Below are 15,236 nucleotides of genomic sequence, written 5' to 3' on the forward strand. Positions count from 1 at the left end.
AACTGTAGAAATATACATTGATAATCAGGCTTGTCCCAATTGCTCTGTTTTGTTGCTTGGGAATATGTCTAATTCCTAGCTTGGCTCACTATTTTCTTTTCTCTATATCTATCATTTTCTATCTCATCAAACTCCTCTTCTTGCTTTTTGTACTTAATCAGCAACAGTTAATCACAATGTGAGGCAGTATCTCATTAAAGCTGAGAAGTGGAAAAGGAAAGATGAAAGTAAACTCAAAATATGAGGTGAGACTTTTAGGAAGGGTAACGTGTGATCGAGCCCTTTAAGGATGCAGAGGACTACCAGGCCTAGAGAAGACACCTGATAGAAAAGGTGCCGGTTAAGGAGTGGTACCATCATTTGGGTACTTTTTAGGTAAAGATAGTTTGTGAGTGGCTTTATGTTGCAAACTGAGTACAATGAGATTTTAAAATTTTTTAGGGCAGTGGGAACGTAAAAATGAGTTTTAACTATGACTACTAAGGGACTCAAGTAAGAGCATGAGTGATACTGTCACACATATGGCTGGCAGCAGGCTAACACTTCTTAGGTATGAATCAGAAAAAGGAGAGGGAAGAAAGCCAGCGAGGGCAGGGTTGAGCCATCAGATATATCAGTGCGCAGAAGCATCCTGAGGTCTTTAGGTCAGGAAGTCAAGGTAGAAATAGGGAGACCTGGGTATTAGTCAGGGTTTTCTAGAGGGATAGAACTAATAGGATAGATGTATATATGAAAGGGAGTTTATTAGGAGAATTGACTTACGTGATCGCAAGGTGAAATTCCACAATAGGCCATCTGCAAGCTGAGGAGCCAGGAAGTCAGTCTGAATCCCCAAACCTCAAAAGTAGGGAAGCTCATAGTGCAAACCTCAGTCTGTGGCCAAAGGCCCGAGAGCCCCTGGCAAATTACTGGTGTAAGTCCAAGGATCCAAAAGCTGAAGAACTTGGAGTCTCATGTTCCAGGGCAGGAAGCATCCAGCACAGGAGAAAGAGAATAAGCATCCAGGCAGTAGGAAGAAAACAGATGGAGAAAAATGAAACAGAAGACTTAGCCAGTCTGGTCTTTCCATGTTCTTCTTTCTGCTTTTATTCTAGCCACACTGGGAGCTGATTAGATTGTGCCCACCCAGATTGAGGTGGGGTCTGCATCTCCCAGTTTACTGGCTCAAATGTTAATCTCTTTTCGAAACACCTTCACAGACACACTCAGAAGGAATACTTTGTATCCTTCAATCCAATCAAGTTGACACTCAATATTAACCATTACCACCTGCGGTATCAGGACTAAGAACCAGGAACCAGGATGACAGAGAAAGTGGTCAGCGTCATTAGTAGAATATCATAGTAATTAACTTCAAGCAATGTGATAGGATCAGGATCAATGCACCAAAACTGACATTCAGCAAGCCCCTCCAATCTGTCCCTTATTTGGGGTCAAGGCTGTTGTTTCAGTGGGGAAGGTCTTACTTGGGTCCTGTGTTCCCGAGTGAAATGCAAATTGAAGGATATTTGCATTTGTAAGAGACAGAGACTTGTCAGATGGCTTCATTTTCCATCTACTTCCTGTCTGCAACAGTGCCAAGTCACCTCCCAGAGATTACCAGCATGGCATCTGCAAGTTGCTAAATATGGGATTCTTCAAGTTTTTGAAAAGTCTTTGCCCCTCAGCTGATGTGGCACCAAGTCATGGACATCGACAAATAAAGGATGATGGATTTCCAGCACTACACTGTAGCAGGATGAGCTGCAGACAAAACTCCTCAGACACCCAGTTAAAGAAGGAAGGGGTTTATTTGGCTGGGGGCATCGGCAAGACTCCTGTCTCAAGAGCTGGGCCCCCCAAGTGAGCAATTCCTGTCCCTTTTAAGGGCTCACAACTCTAAGGAGGTGTGTGTGAGAGGGTTGTGATTGATTGAGCAAGCAGGGGGTACATGATGGGGGCTGTATGCACTGATAATTAGATCGGAACAAAACAAGATAGGGATTTTCACAGTGCATTTCTGTACAATGTCTGTAATCTATAGATAACATAACCGATTAGGTCAGGGGTGATCTTTAACTACCAGGCCCAGGGTGCGGCGCCGGGCTGTCTGCCTGTGGATTTCATTTCTGCCTTTTAGTTTTTACTTCTTTCTTTGGAGGCAGAAATTGGGCATAAGACGATATGAGGGGTGGTCTCCTCCCTTACACCAAATCTGCTACAGTTTTGGAAAGAGGACTATCCTGGAGGCATGTGCATGTGTGTTATGGGGAGTAAATTTTCTGTCTCCTTCATTATTTTCCTTAAAGCAGAAATTTTGGGCCTTTGGTGACACTCACTCATCACATTCCTTTTCCTCATTTGTGTCACTATTGTTTTATAAAATCCTAAGAAGCAGACACACGATTTCTAAATAAAGAGTCCTTTAAGAAGAGATTTAAGGATAGTATAAATTTTCTTTTTTCAGTGCAAACATACAACTTGTGTCTTAGAAAGGCACATAGCCATTGGCTTAAGGACATTGAATAAGAAGGAGGATTGAACACAGACATTTATCTTTGCACTCTCATAAACCTCCCAAAATGAATAAAAAGTATGTACTCATTTAAAAAAATGAAACAGAAGAGAAGATGACAACACCGGAAAGAAGTTAACAACATTTTGGAAACTGAAAGCAGATGGAAGCTGAGTTAACCAATTTGAAAAATCTGAAACTAAAGTCTGCAGTGAATGAAGCCAATAAGAGAAAAAAAAAATGATGTTCTAGAATCAAGAAAGGCTTAGCAATTGGAGATACCAGGCACCTTTAAAAATGGGGCATGAAAAGAAGTAAAAATCAAGGGATTTATTAAACTTTGGTGTAATGAGCATTTAGACTCCCAGATCATCTCTCTCAATCCTCCTAGCCTGGAACCTGTCCCTTGTCCATCCTGGTAGATAATGGGAGCTTCACATTGAAGAGGTTTGTATAGCTAGGGTACTGGTGAGATGCTGAATATCTGTAACTTGGATGGTGAGATACCTCATTCCTATTCTTCTGAAATGCTTTTACAATACTGACAGCCAGGCTTTTTTATGCCCAGGAGGAGGGACCCACACAGGCTGACAGTTGGGTGCTCCCCAACCAAGTGGCCCAGTCCCTACCCCACCATCTAATTGTGACTTTAAAGTTACCTGGATGTATTTCTTTACTAAAATTAAGAAAATATTAAGTAAAAAAGAATAACTCACAGCCTGTTAAACCATCTGCAAGAAGGGGAAAAAATGCTTATCGTGAGGCAAGAGTACAGGATATAAGACCATGTAGGGGATATTTCTAAGGGTATAACATAATAGGTAGGAATCCCACGTCCACAGGTATGCATGTAAAGAAAGCCTTCACAGAGACTGACTGATTGGAGCTAGACTTGGGGAAATGGAGTTAACTCTACAGACACCTTCCTTGAATTTTTTTCCAAGTAAGTGTAAACAGAAAATTTGTGCTTATCAGAGCCTTCCTGTTTTGTTTTGTGGTTTTCACGTTACTTTTTCCATTCTTTTTCGAGGTTGCAATGGCACCTCTAAAAGCCATATGTATCTTGCTTATATTTGTTCATTCATTCATTCATTCAAAAATATTTTTTTATGCTGTTCTGTTGCCTTCAGTACTATTCTAGGCAGAGTCCCTGAGTCATGCAGCTTACACTCAAGAGGAAGAGATTGACAGAAATAACACTAGTTTCTTTCTTTCCTTCCTTTTATAGGCGTTGACTTCCCCCTCTTCTGGGGCCAAAAGCAGGGAAGTAAGATATTTCCATTTTAACATTTGTTAGATTGAGAAATCGGACTTAAAACCAAAATGAGGAACGCAGACTGGAACTTCTCTATGGAAGGAATCAGCCCTTGAGGTGATAGTGGAAAGCCAAGTGTTAAAGGAAACTGTGAAACTGGAATATCAAGATGAGCAAATGCAATATACTGCACTAAGCTGCAAGCAGTCCACTCTGGGAAAAAGCACACGTACATGATAGATATAGGCACAACTATTCTCTGAGGTCTTTTTGTTCAGTTTCTGGGAGATTTCCTCACCTTATTTATTCAAGTATTCCAACGAGTTACACACACACACACACCCCCCCCTATACATACATCTATAAACATAAACGTGTGTGTGTATATATATATATGTATAGTTGTTCTCAGTAGTTCTTTTTTGTTGTGTTCTTTTTTCTTCTCTTCTTACCTCTCCCTCTTTCTTCTTTTATTAATAGTACACTGTTGTATTCACATATATTATAGCTTGTCTAATCTTTTAAATATAGGAGAGTTTATTTGAGGTTTTATTCTCTCTGTAAAGACTGTTGCCTCCAAGTCACTTTTATTCTTTTTTTGGATGTTGGTGATCCCTCAAAAGTGGGGCAATAAACAACGGACAGGAATCTCCTGAGGGTATGTGTGGGGTTTCTGATCTTAATGAGTTTTTTCACTGAGGGAATTCCTAATGGAGAATCCCTCTTTTCCATATATTGTCTCTACCCATACCTATGCCTTTTATTTTCCTCTCTATAGAGTAAGCTTTTCTTATTTGCTCTAGAGAGTTAGCCTCCTTTATCCTTTTGGGGCAGGTAAGATGCACAGACTGACTGAAGTAGGAAAGGAATCAGGGATGTAACTGTTTCTGAGATTTCTCTTACTACTTCTTTAATGGTATTTCAAACAATTCTCTTGTTTTTAATTTTACGTTCATATCTATTCCCAGAGGGCCTAATGTTGCCAATTCCAGAGACTTTGCAGATTCTGCAAAGCATATTTGCTTTTTTCTTGGCTGCTTCCACTGCTGGTTTAGGATTGAGCTTTCTTTAAACCCTTTAGTCAGTTACCATTCATCCAGCTTTCAAAATTTTGCTGCTGTTGTTGCTTTTTTGTTTGTCCTTATGATTTTGTGCCCTTTAAAAAGTTCTTTTCTGATGTTTTAGTGTAGTTTTGGGAAAGAGTAAAATAAATAGAAATTTACCTGAAGGTCTCTCTCGTTTTCCTAATTCTTTTAAAAATTACACCAATCATTCAAAAATACATGACAATGTATGACATGAATTTAAGATTCAAGCAATTTATCATTATATGAAAAAAAGTGACTGTCTTTTCCCTCCCCTTGGATTCCATATTTCACCTCTTCTGAGATGAACAATTTTAACTATTGGATAATTATTTTTCCAGTACTTTTCCTGTGCATTTGCATGCACTTGCTTATATATGTATACATTTCAAAAAATAATTGGGATCATGCCAAATATATGGCTTTATGAGTTGCTTGTTTCTGTTTGCTCATTTTTAAAATTGGTAATCTTGCCACATAAACACATGTAGATATTTCCCATCCTTTGAACAGCTGCCTAGTATTCTAGAATACTGGTACTATGCTTTATTTGTCCTTTTGTCTATTTAGGAACTTTCAATTTGTTTTCATGTTTCCTCTATTATAGGCATCCCCAACCCCGGGGCGATGATCCGTGGCCTTTTAGGAACAGGGTGGCATAGCAGGAGGTGAGCAGAGGGCAATCGAATGAAGCTTCATCTGTATATACAGCCACTCCCCATTGCTTGAATTACTACCTGAACTCCACCTCCTGTCATATCAGTGCAGCATTAGACTTTCATAGGAGTGTGAACCCTATTGTGAACTGCACATGCGAGGGATCCAGGTTGCGCACTCCTTATGAGAATCTAATGCCTGATGACCTGTCTCTGTCGCCCATCACCCCCAGATGGGACTGTCTAGTTGCAGGAATACAGGCTCAGGGCTCCCACTGATTCTACATTATGGTGAGCTATATAATTATTTCATTATATGTTACAATATACTAAGGAGAGGTGACAATGTGCTAGCAGCCCTCACTCTCAGTGCCTCCCCAGCCTCGGCTTCCACTCTGGCAGTGCTTGAGGAGCCCTTCAGCCCGCCATGGCACCGGGGGAGCCCCTCTCTGAGCTGGGTGAAGCCGGAGCCTTCTCACTCTCCCTGCGGGGAGGTGTGGAGGGAGAGGCGCGGGTGGGAACCGGCGCTGCACTCGTGGGCTGGTGTTAGTTCCGGTGGGCGTTGGCACGGGCTCGGGGGCCCTGCACAGGGAGAGGCCGGCCCGCACAGTGAGGGGCTTAACACCTGGGCCAGCAGCTGTGGAGGTTGTCCCGGGTCCCCTAGCAGTGCCAGCCCTCCGGTGCTGCATTCAAATTCTCGCTGGGCCCTAGCTGTGTCCCCCCCCGCCGCCCCCCGCAGGGCCCGGTTGCTGCAGCCCTCCATGTCTGAGCTCCTCCCCCTGTGGTGGGCTCCTGCATGGCCTGAGCCTCCCTGATGGGTGCCGCCCCCTGCTCCATGGCGCCCAGTCCCATGGGCAGCCCAAGGGCTGAGGAGTGCAGGCGTGGCTTGGGACTAGCGGGCAGCCCTGCCTGCAGCCCTGGTGCAGGATTCACTGGGTGAAGCCAGTTGGGCTCCTGAACTGGATGGGGACTTGGAGAACTTTTACATCTAGCCGAGGATCGTAGGTGCACCAATCAGCACTCTGTGTCTAGCTCAGGGTTTGTAAATACACCAATCAGCACTCTGTGTCTAACTCAGGGTTTGTGAATATACCAATTGGTACTCTGTATTTAGGTAACCTAGTGGAGACTTGGAGGACTAGCACTCTGTGACTCTGTGTCTAGCTCAAGGATTGTAAATGCACCAATCAGCACTCTGTGTCTAGCTCAGGGTTTGTGAATACACCAATTGGTACTCTGTAACTGGCTAACCTAGTGGAGACTTGGAGAACTAGCACTCTGTGACTCTGTGTCTAGCTCCAGGATTGTAAACACACCAATCAGCACTCTGTCAAAACGGACCAATCACCTCTCTGTAAAGTGGACCAATCAGCTCTCTGCAAAATGGACCAATCAGCAGGATGTGGGTGGGGCCAGATAAGGGAATAAAAGCAGGCTCCTGGAGCCAGCAGTGGCAACCTGCTCCGTTGCACACTGTGGAAGCTTCATTCTTTTGCTCTTTGCAGTAGATCTTGCTGCTGCTCACTCTTTGGGTCCACGCTGCCTTTATGAGATGTAACACTCACCATGAAGGTCTGCAGCTTCACTCCTGAAGCCAGCGAGACCACGTACCCACTGGGAAGAACGAACAACTCCAGACGTGCTGCCTTTAAGAGCTGTAACACTCACCACAAAGGTCTGCAGCTTCACTCCTGACAGCGAGACCACGAACCCACCAGAAGGAAGAAGCTCCAGATACATCTAAATGTCTGAAGGAACAAATCCGGACACACTGTCTTTAAGAACTGTAACACTCACCGCAAGGGTCCGCGGCTTCATTCTTAAAGTCAGTGAGACCAAGAACCCACCAATTCCGGACACACTAATAATAGAAATAAAGTGCACAATAAATGTAGTATGCTTGAATCATCCCAAAACCGTCTCCCACCCCTAGTCCATGAAAAAACCGTGTCTTCTATTAAACTGGTCCCTGGGGCCAAAAAGGTTGGTGACCACTGCTGTATTACAACAATGCTGTGGTGAACGTATTTGAACATTCTTTTGCACATGTGTAAGTATTTCTTTAAGAAAATGCTGGCTGGGTATAGTGGTTTGTGTGTGTAATCCTTGTGCTTTGGGAAACCAAGGCACAAGGATTGCTTGAGGCCAGAAATTTGAGATCAGCCTGGGCAACATAGCAAGGCCCTATCTACACACACACACACACACACACACACACACACACACAGCTGCTGGGTGTGGTGGTGAGGGCCTGTAATCTTACCTGACTAGTCAGAAGGTTAAAGAAGAAGGATCCCTTGAGCCTAGGAGTTCTAGGTTGCTGTGAGCTATGATCTCACCACTGCACTGCAGACTGGGAAACAGAGCAGGGCTTGGTCTCTGAAAGGAAAAAAGAAAACGGTTAGTGGTTCCTAGCCTAGGTATATGTTTTCTAAATTTAACTCAGTTGCACATGCTGAATAATTTTTCCATTAAATTGGCTAATCTTAATTGTATTTTATAGAAGCTTTTATTTGTTCAATATGTATATAAAGAGGAAATAAGTATCACCATAAATAGATGGTAACTGTAAAAGTAAGTGCAAATTTCATAAAAACAATATTATTGAATTCAAAGTGGATGTGATTGCCTGCTCTCTTTGTTGAAAGGAATAGTAACAAGTATTGGAGAGATGTTAATATCATATTGTAGCAGGACGAGCTGCAGACAAAACTCCTCAGACACCGAGTTAAAGAAGGAAGGGGTTTATTTGGCTGGGGGCATTGGCAAGACTCCTGTCTCGAGAGCTGAGCCCCCCAAGTGAGTAATTCCTGTCCCTTTTAAGGGCTCACAACTCTAAAGGGGTGCGTGTGAGAGGGTCGTGATTGAGCAAGCAGGGGGTACATGACTGGGGGCTGCATGCATCAGTAATTAGATCGGAACAAAACAGGATAGGGATTTTCACAGTGTATTTCTATACAATGTCTGTAATCTATAGATAACATAACTGATTAGGTCAGGGATCAATCTTTAACTACCAGGCCCAGGGTGCGGCACCAGGCTGTCTGCCTGTGGATTTCATTTCTGCCTTTCAGTTTTTACTTCTTCTTTCTTTGGAGGCAGAAATTGGGCATAAGATGATATGAGGGGTGGTCTCCTCCCTTATTCCCCCCTCTTGAGACTCTCACTCATTTTATTAGTGGGTGATCTCACTTTCATTTTCACTACCCATGTCTTCTTGCAAGACAGATTGATAGTGATTCATATAGTACACTTGTGCTGAAGCATTTTGGTGAACTAAGGTAGCGATGAAGCTTTTTATCATTTGTAGAAGTACAGGTAGCAAACAAGGGAGTAGTAGGCAGGTTCCTATTATTATTATAACTCTTATTATAAGAATTTTAAATCCTCCTAGTGCTGGGAACCATTTTCCAAACATGGCCCCAGGATCAAGTCCATTCCTCACTTGCACGGACACATGTGCCAGTTTTGTCATATCTCTAACTATGTCTTCAACTACTTGCCCTTGATCATCTATTTGTAGACGGCAATTAGGTTAAATTTCCCACAGACCCCTCATTCAGCTGCTGGCAAGTAGTAGAAAGCCAATCTATTTTGATAGATAGCGTTTCTCATCTGAGTTTCTTGCTGGGCCAGAATAGTCAAGGCTCTACCAGTTTTATTAGTGATTATTTCTAAGACAGCTTGTAACCGTATGATTTGGTTGATCATGTAAATGGGGGTCCAGTACCCCCATGAGCCATCTTGTGCCTAAGTAGCAGGCCTATAATATTGTATGATTCTCTCAGGGGGCCATTCATCATCTTTCCAATTTCCTATAGCTATGCTTCTCTTTTTGTGGGAAGTATAGACAGAGAAACCCAGGAGTTTGCCTGTTTTTATGGGCGGTAGGAAGAAAGATGGTTTAATAGTGCCAATAACACAACTACCTGCCCACTGGTCAGGTAATTTGGCGTAAACTCTATGCCCACATATCCAATATAATCCAGCGGGACTGTCCAGTCCTGGTACTCTGAGTGGGTCCGCATGGTTTGCAACTTTGGGAATTTGCTAAATGGATTCCTCTCTGTTTGACTTGAACTCCACCAAGTGACTGTTTTTGTGGTACCATTATACAGTTTCTGTCCCAGACAACAAAGTCATCCTACAGGGTGAGTGAATTCTTTTCCTTCTGTAGCTATGCAATATTGTTCAATAACTGAGGCTTTTAGGACGCAGAAATTATCAGGGTGATTCTTTTGAGCCGGGAATTCATCAGGAACTGGGTCTGTAGGTACTAATTCTTGGGTTTCCCATGGCCATTGATCTCTCATTACAGTTCCTCCACATACATAACATGAAGTGACATTGAGAGACTGGGCTACATGCTCGGCTAATTGCAAAAACAAATTTCTTGTTTTTCCTGGAATTTCTGGTACTGGTACATTTAGTTCATCATAGAAAGTTTGAAACACTGGCTCAGGAGAGCGTTTGTAAACTCCTCTTCGAACCAAGATATTTACTCGAGGATCCAATCCGGCCCCATCGATTCCCAAGGTCACACGCTCCCCTGTTTTCCAGCATGGATCAAGGGGATTGGTTATTACTAGCTCTAAGGGGTTACACTGTCCCTTAGTGCAGGAAGGGCCATTTTTTTCTTTCTGAAGGTGAACTGGATCCTTTTCATTTTTTATCCAAGTGGCCCAAATGATACAAGACCAGTATCCACATTCATTTCCACACAGTCCTAATTCATGACAAATGTACTTATTTTCAGTGATAAAGCCTTTTTCCCAACTAAAAGAGCCACATCCCTTTCCTAACTTATTGCTATTAATGACAGCACAGGCATCAAATTTCAAGATTACGTGTTTGGGCACCCCTTTTTCTTCTGGCTAATACTTTACTTGTATCATTTGAGTTCCCACCAGTCTTCAGTCCTTAATCTTATTTCAAAAACTGTGGACATGGGAGGCTCAGAGGGGTCATAACACACATCTGGTTGGTCGGATGGGCTACATACCTTGTACTGAGTGTCATTATATAAACGTGTTCCTTTTAAAGTTCCTAGGCATTCATAGTAACTACAGAACAGAAAGATTGTTTTCACTTGTTGTCCTACCTGAGTAACCTAATGTATACACTGAGAGCAGTCTTCCATGCTGGGAAAATCAGTGGAAGTTTTTACTATACAAGTCCAAGTTATAAGGAAAATGAGTCCCACGGTGATTCTCCTCATGCTTTGGCTGTGCATAGACCAGTCAGCTTCCGGGTGTGCCTGGAGCAGGGCTTGTCATCCTCCTCAGAGTCACTTTGCAGGGATTGTCCGGGCTCGGTTTTGCCTCCCAGATTTCATTGGCTGCAGTTTCACACGGCTGTGGTGGATCCAGGCTGGGATTCCTTCTACCTTTACAGCCATGGGGGTGATCAGGATGATGGTCTGAGGTCCTTTCCACCGTGGCCGCAAAGGGGCTACGTGCCAGTCCTTGATCCACACGCGATCACCTGGAGAGAAAGGGTGAACTGGGGAGAATAACCTGATGGGACACCTCTCATCTACCCAAATTGAGATTGTTTGTGTAATTTTTCCTAAAGCCTGTAGCTGTTGCTGTAATTCAATTTCACCTAACTCTCAGGGAGTGCCTGGAAGCTCCTGTAGTACAGGAGGGGGCATATGATACAGTATTTCATAAGGGGAGTATCCTGTTTTCTTAGAAGAAGTGCATCTAATTTTAAACAATACCATAGGAAGGGTCTGTATCCACTTTAATCCTGTTTCCTGACATACTTTCCCTAAACTATTTTTGACAGTCCGACTCATTCGCTCCACCTTTCTGAAACTCTGAGGTCAGTAGGTGGCATATAGCTTCCAAGTGATTCCTAATGACTTTGCTGTCTTCTGTACCAAGTCAGCCACAAACACCGGCCTGTTATCTGAGCTGATTCGTAAGGGCAGTCCAAACCTAGGAATAACATCTCGGAGAAGCACACGGTTACCTCGGAGGCCTTTTCAGTTCTTGTTGGATAAGCCTTCACACACTCAGAGTAAGTACACACAAGAACCAGCAAATACTTGTTACCTCCACATTTCGGCATTTCTGTGAAATCCACCTGAAGATCCTCAAAAGGAGCTGCTCCATAAGCTTGTATGCCGGGTGGAACAGTGGAGCCTTGCCTGGCATTGTGCTGTCGGCAAGTAATGCACTGTTGTGCTACGGCTTTAGCAAGGGCTGGCAAGTGTGAGATGTAGAAGTACGGGCCTAACAGTTTTTCAAGTGACTCTTGACCTAGATGACTGGTTTCATGCACGGCCAATACGATTGTGGCTCCTAGCAACGGCACAGCTACCCTCCCATCTGGCAGTCTGATCTATCCTCCTTTTATTACTTGCCCCCTTCTGTGTGGAAGAAGTCTTTTTCTTCCTTAGAATAGGTAGGTACCAGGTCAGGTGTTTGAGGGAGTAGGGGGCTACTACTGATGCCTGTTAAGGGGTAGATGCTGCTTTTTGAGCTTCTGAATCAGCTTGAGACTTTCCTAAGGCCACTGAGGCAGAGGCTCGCTGTTGTCCCTTGCAGTGCATGACTGCCACCCTCTGAGGTTTCCACACTGCCTCTAATAATTGTAGAATTTCTTGTTGATATTTTATGTCCTTTTCCACAGAATTTAACAGACCCTTTTCCTTATATAATGCTCCATGCGCTTAGAGGGTTAGAAAGGCGTATTGAGAGTTAGTGTAGATGTTTACAGTCTTACCTTCACTGAGTTCTAGAGCCCGAGTTAAAGCAATGAGCTCAGCCTTCTGGGCTGAAGTGCCCTCTGAGGATGGTTTGGCTTCAATGACAGCATCCAAAGTTACCACCGCATATCCTGCACATCTTTCTCCTTGTGGGTTAACGAAGCTGCTCCCGTCCACGTGTAACTCCCAGTCTACTGATGCCCATGGCTGGTCCCGAAGGTCCGGTCTGCTAGAATAGACTCTACACAGCTATGCTTGACCAGGCTCTCTGATACTGGGAGCAGGGTGGCGGGATTTAGGGTGTTATAGACTTCAGTGGTCATGTGGGGATTTTCACATAGCAAGCTTTGGTACTTGGTTAATCTAGCATTTGTTAGCCAATGATGTCCTTTGGTATTCATCAAAGTTATCACAGCATGGGGGGCCTTTACATTCAGGTTTTACCCAAGGGTTAGTTTATTTACTTCTTGTGCTAACAGGGCTGTTGCTGCCAGGTCCCTTAGACATGGTGGCCAGCCTTTGGAAACCTCATCTAGTTGTTTTGAGAGAGAGGCCACTGGCCTTGGCCAGGGCCCCACAGTCTGGGTTAAAACTTCAACTGCCATTTTTTCTCTTTCTGGCACATAGAGTGTAAAGGGCTTTGTCAAATCTGGTAGTCCTAGGGTGGGGCCAACATAAGTTTTTCCTTTAACTTACAAAAGGCTTGCTGTTGTAGAGGCCCCATTCAAAAGGCTCCCGGTCACCCCCCTTTGTAACCCTGTACAAAGGTTTGGCTAGTACTGCAAAGTTTGGAATCCATCATCTGCAAAACCCCACAGCTCCTAGGAATTTTCTTACTTGCCTTCTGGTTTTAGGTTCCGACAGGCTGCAGATGACCTGCTTTCTTTCTGACCCCAGGCTGCGTTCCCCTTTCCGAATAGTGAATCCCAGGTAGCATACCTGCTGTCTGCAGATCTGAGCTTTATTCTTGGACACCTTATACCCACAGTCCTCCAGGTGCCGAAGCAGGGCATCCGTCCCTTTTGCGCACCCGACTGCTGTGGAGTGTCCCAGCAGAAGGTCGTCCATGTACAGGAGCAAGATGCAGCCTAGGTCTTTAGCAGGAAACCTTTGCAGGTCTCTAGCCAGGGCCTCCCCGAAGATAGTAGTGGAGTTCTTGAACCCTTGGGGAAGCCGGGTCCAAGTGTACTGAGTAGTGACACCTGACTCTGGATCTTCCCACTGAAAGGCAAACAGCTTCTGGCTCTCAGGAGCCAGTTTGATGCTAAAGAAGCATCTTTTAATTCCAGACAGGTAAACCAGCTGTCCTCAGCCGGCAGCAGCCCTTACAATGTGTAAGGGTTAGGAACCGTTGGGTGCAGAGTCACTGTAGCTTGGTTGACCAAGTGCGAGTCCTGTACTGGCTGGTAGTCCTTGGTCCCTGGCTTAGGGACAGGCAGGAGGGGGGTGTTCCATGGAGACTGGCAAGGAACTATAATTCCATAGGCTTCCAAGCGCCTGAGATGAACCTGGATTCCTTTGAGAGCTCCTCTGGGAACCGGATACTGCTTTTGTCTAAAAGGTTGGGCCCCAAGCTTAACTTCTGTGAGTACAGGGGCTTGGTTGACCGCCAGTCCTGGAGGATTTTCCTCTGCCCATACTCGGGCCATTGCTTAGCTAGAGCTGGTTTTATCTCTTGGCCTGGCTCGGTTAGAAAAAGTCTCCATTCTTCTTCCTGGGGGACCATAAGGGCCATGATAATTCCTTTTCCTGGTAACTTGAGCTGTAAAGAGCCCTGTTTTGTAAAGGAGATGGTGGCTCTCAGCTTGCTAAGAAAGTCTCTTCCCAGCAAGGGCAAGGGGCAGCCAGGCATGTACAAGAACTGGTGAACTATCTCATGTCCCACCAGGCAGGTCCGTGGTAGACAGAAAGCCTGCTTAGTGGAAACTCCTGTTGCTCCGATTATATCAATGGTTTTCTTGGATAAGGGGGCGACCGGGGTGGTCACTACTGAATGTTCAGCACCAGTATCGACCAAAAGCTTAATGTCCTTGCCCTCCGTTGTAATCCTGACCGTGGGCTCCTTGAGGGCACTTGAGCCCGGTCCCCTTCAGTCCAATAGGGCTTCAGCCAGATTGAACAAAGCTCCCTCGTCTTTGTCTGAGGTCTTTTGTTCCGAACCACCTTGCTTTTCCTTCAGTTGAGGACACTTATCTTTCCAATGTCCTATTTCCTTACAATAGGTGCACTGGTTACGTTGCAAGCATGAGCAATTAGACTGAGTATTCTTCCCTGAAACCCTCTTTCCTTCGCCTTTCGGGGGAATTCCCTTAATGGCCGCAGCCAGTAAGTCGGCATTTCGCCTAGCCTGGTGTTCGCCTTCCTTATGGCTTTCTCTGCAGCTTGTTGCATCTCTATTCACAAACACTTGATTGGCTATTTCCAGTAACTGTGATTCATACCCGCAAACCCAGCCTGTTTCTGCAATTTTCTTCTGATATCTTCTGCGCTTTGACTAAGGCCATGTTAATCATGTGCTGATTTTCAGGGCTATCTGGATCAAAAGGAGTGTACATACGGTAAGCCTCACACAGTCTTTCATAGAATTACGCTGGATTCTCCTCTTTTCCTTGGATGACCTCAGAGACCTTATTTATATTTGTAGCCTTTTGAGTCCCTTTCTTTAGACCTTCTATTAATGCCTCACGGTACCATCTTAGCCTCACCATGTCTGGTCCCTCGTTCGGGTCCCATTGGGGGTCTGTTCCTGGCAGTTGAATTCTTATATATTCTTGGGGGTTTTGGTAATTGGCTGGGACGTGCTCCTCTAGCCACTTAGCCACCACCTGGAGCACCCTTCGCCTTTCATCTGTATTAAAGAGTACATGAGCAGCTGGTGGCAATCAGCCCAAGTAGGATTATGAGTCCGTATAATAGTTTGGAGCAAGTCAATTAAAGCTTGAGGCTTGGCCGGGCGCGGTGGCTCAAGCCTGTAATCCCAGCACTTTGGGAGGCCGAGATGGGCAGATCACGAGGTCAGGAGATCGAGACC

Source organism: Macaca nemestrina, chromosome 6 (assembly GCF_043159975.1).
Source record: "Macaca nemestrina isolate mMacNem1 chromosome 6, mMacNem.hap1, whole genome shotgun sequence".
Classification (NCBI taxonomy): Eukaryota; Metazoa; Chordata; class Mammalia; order Primates; family Cercopithecidae; genus Macaca; species Macaca nemestrina.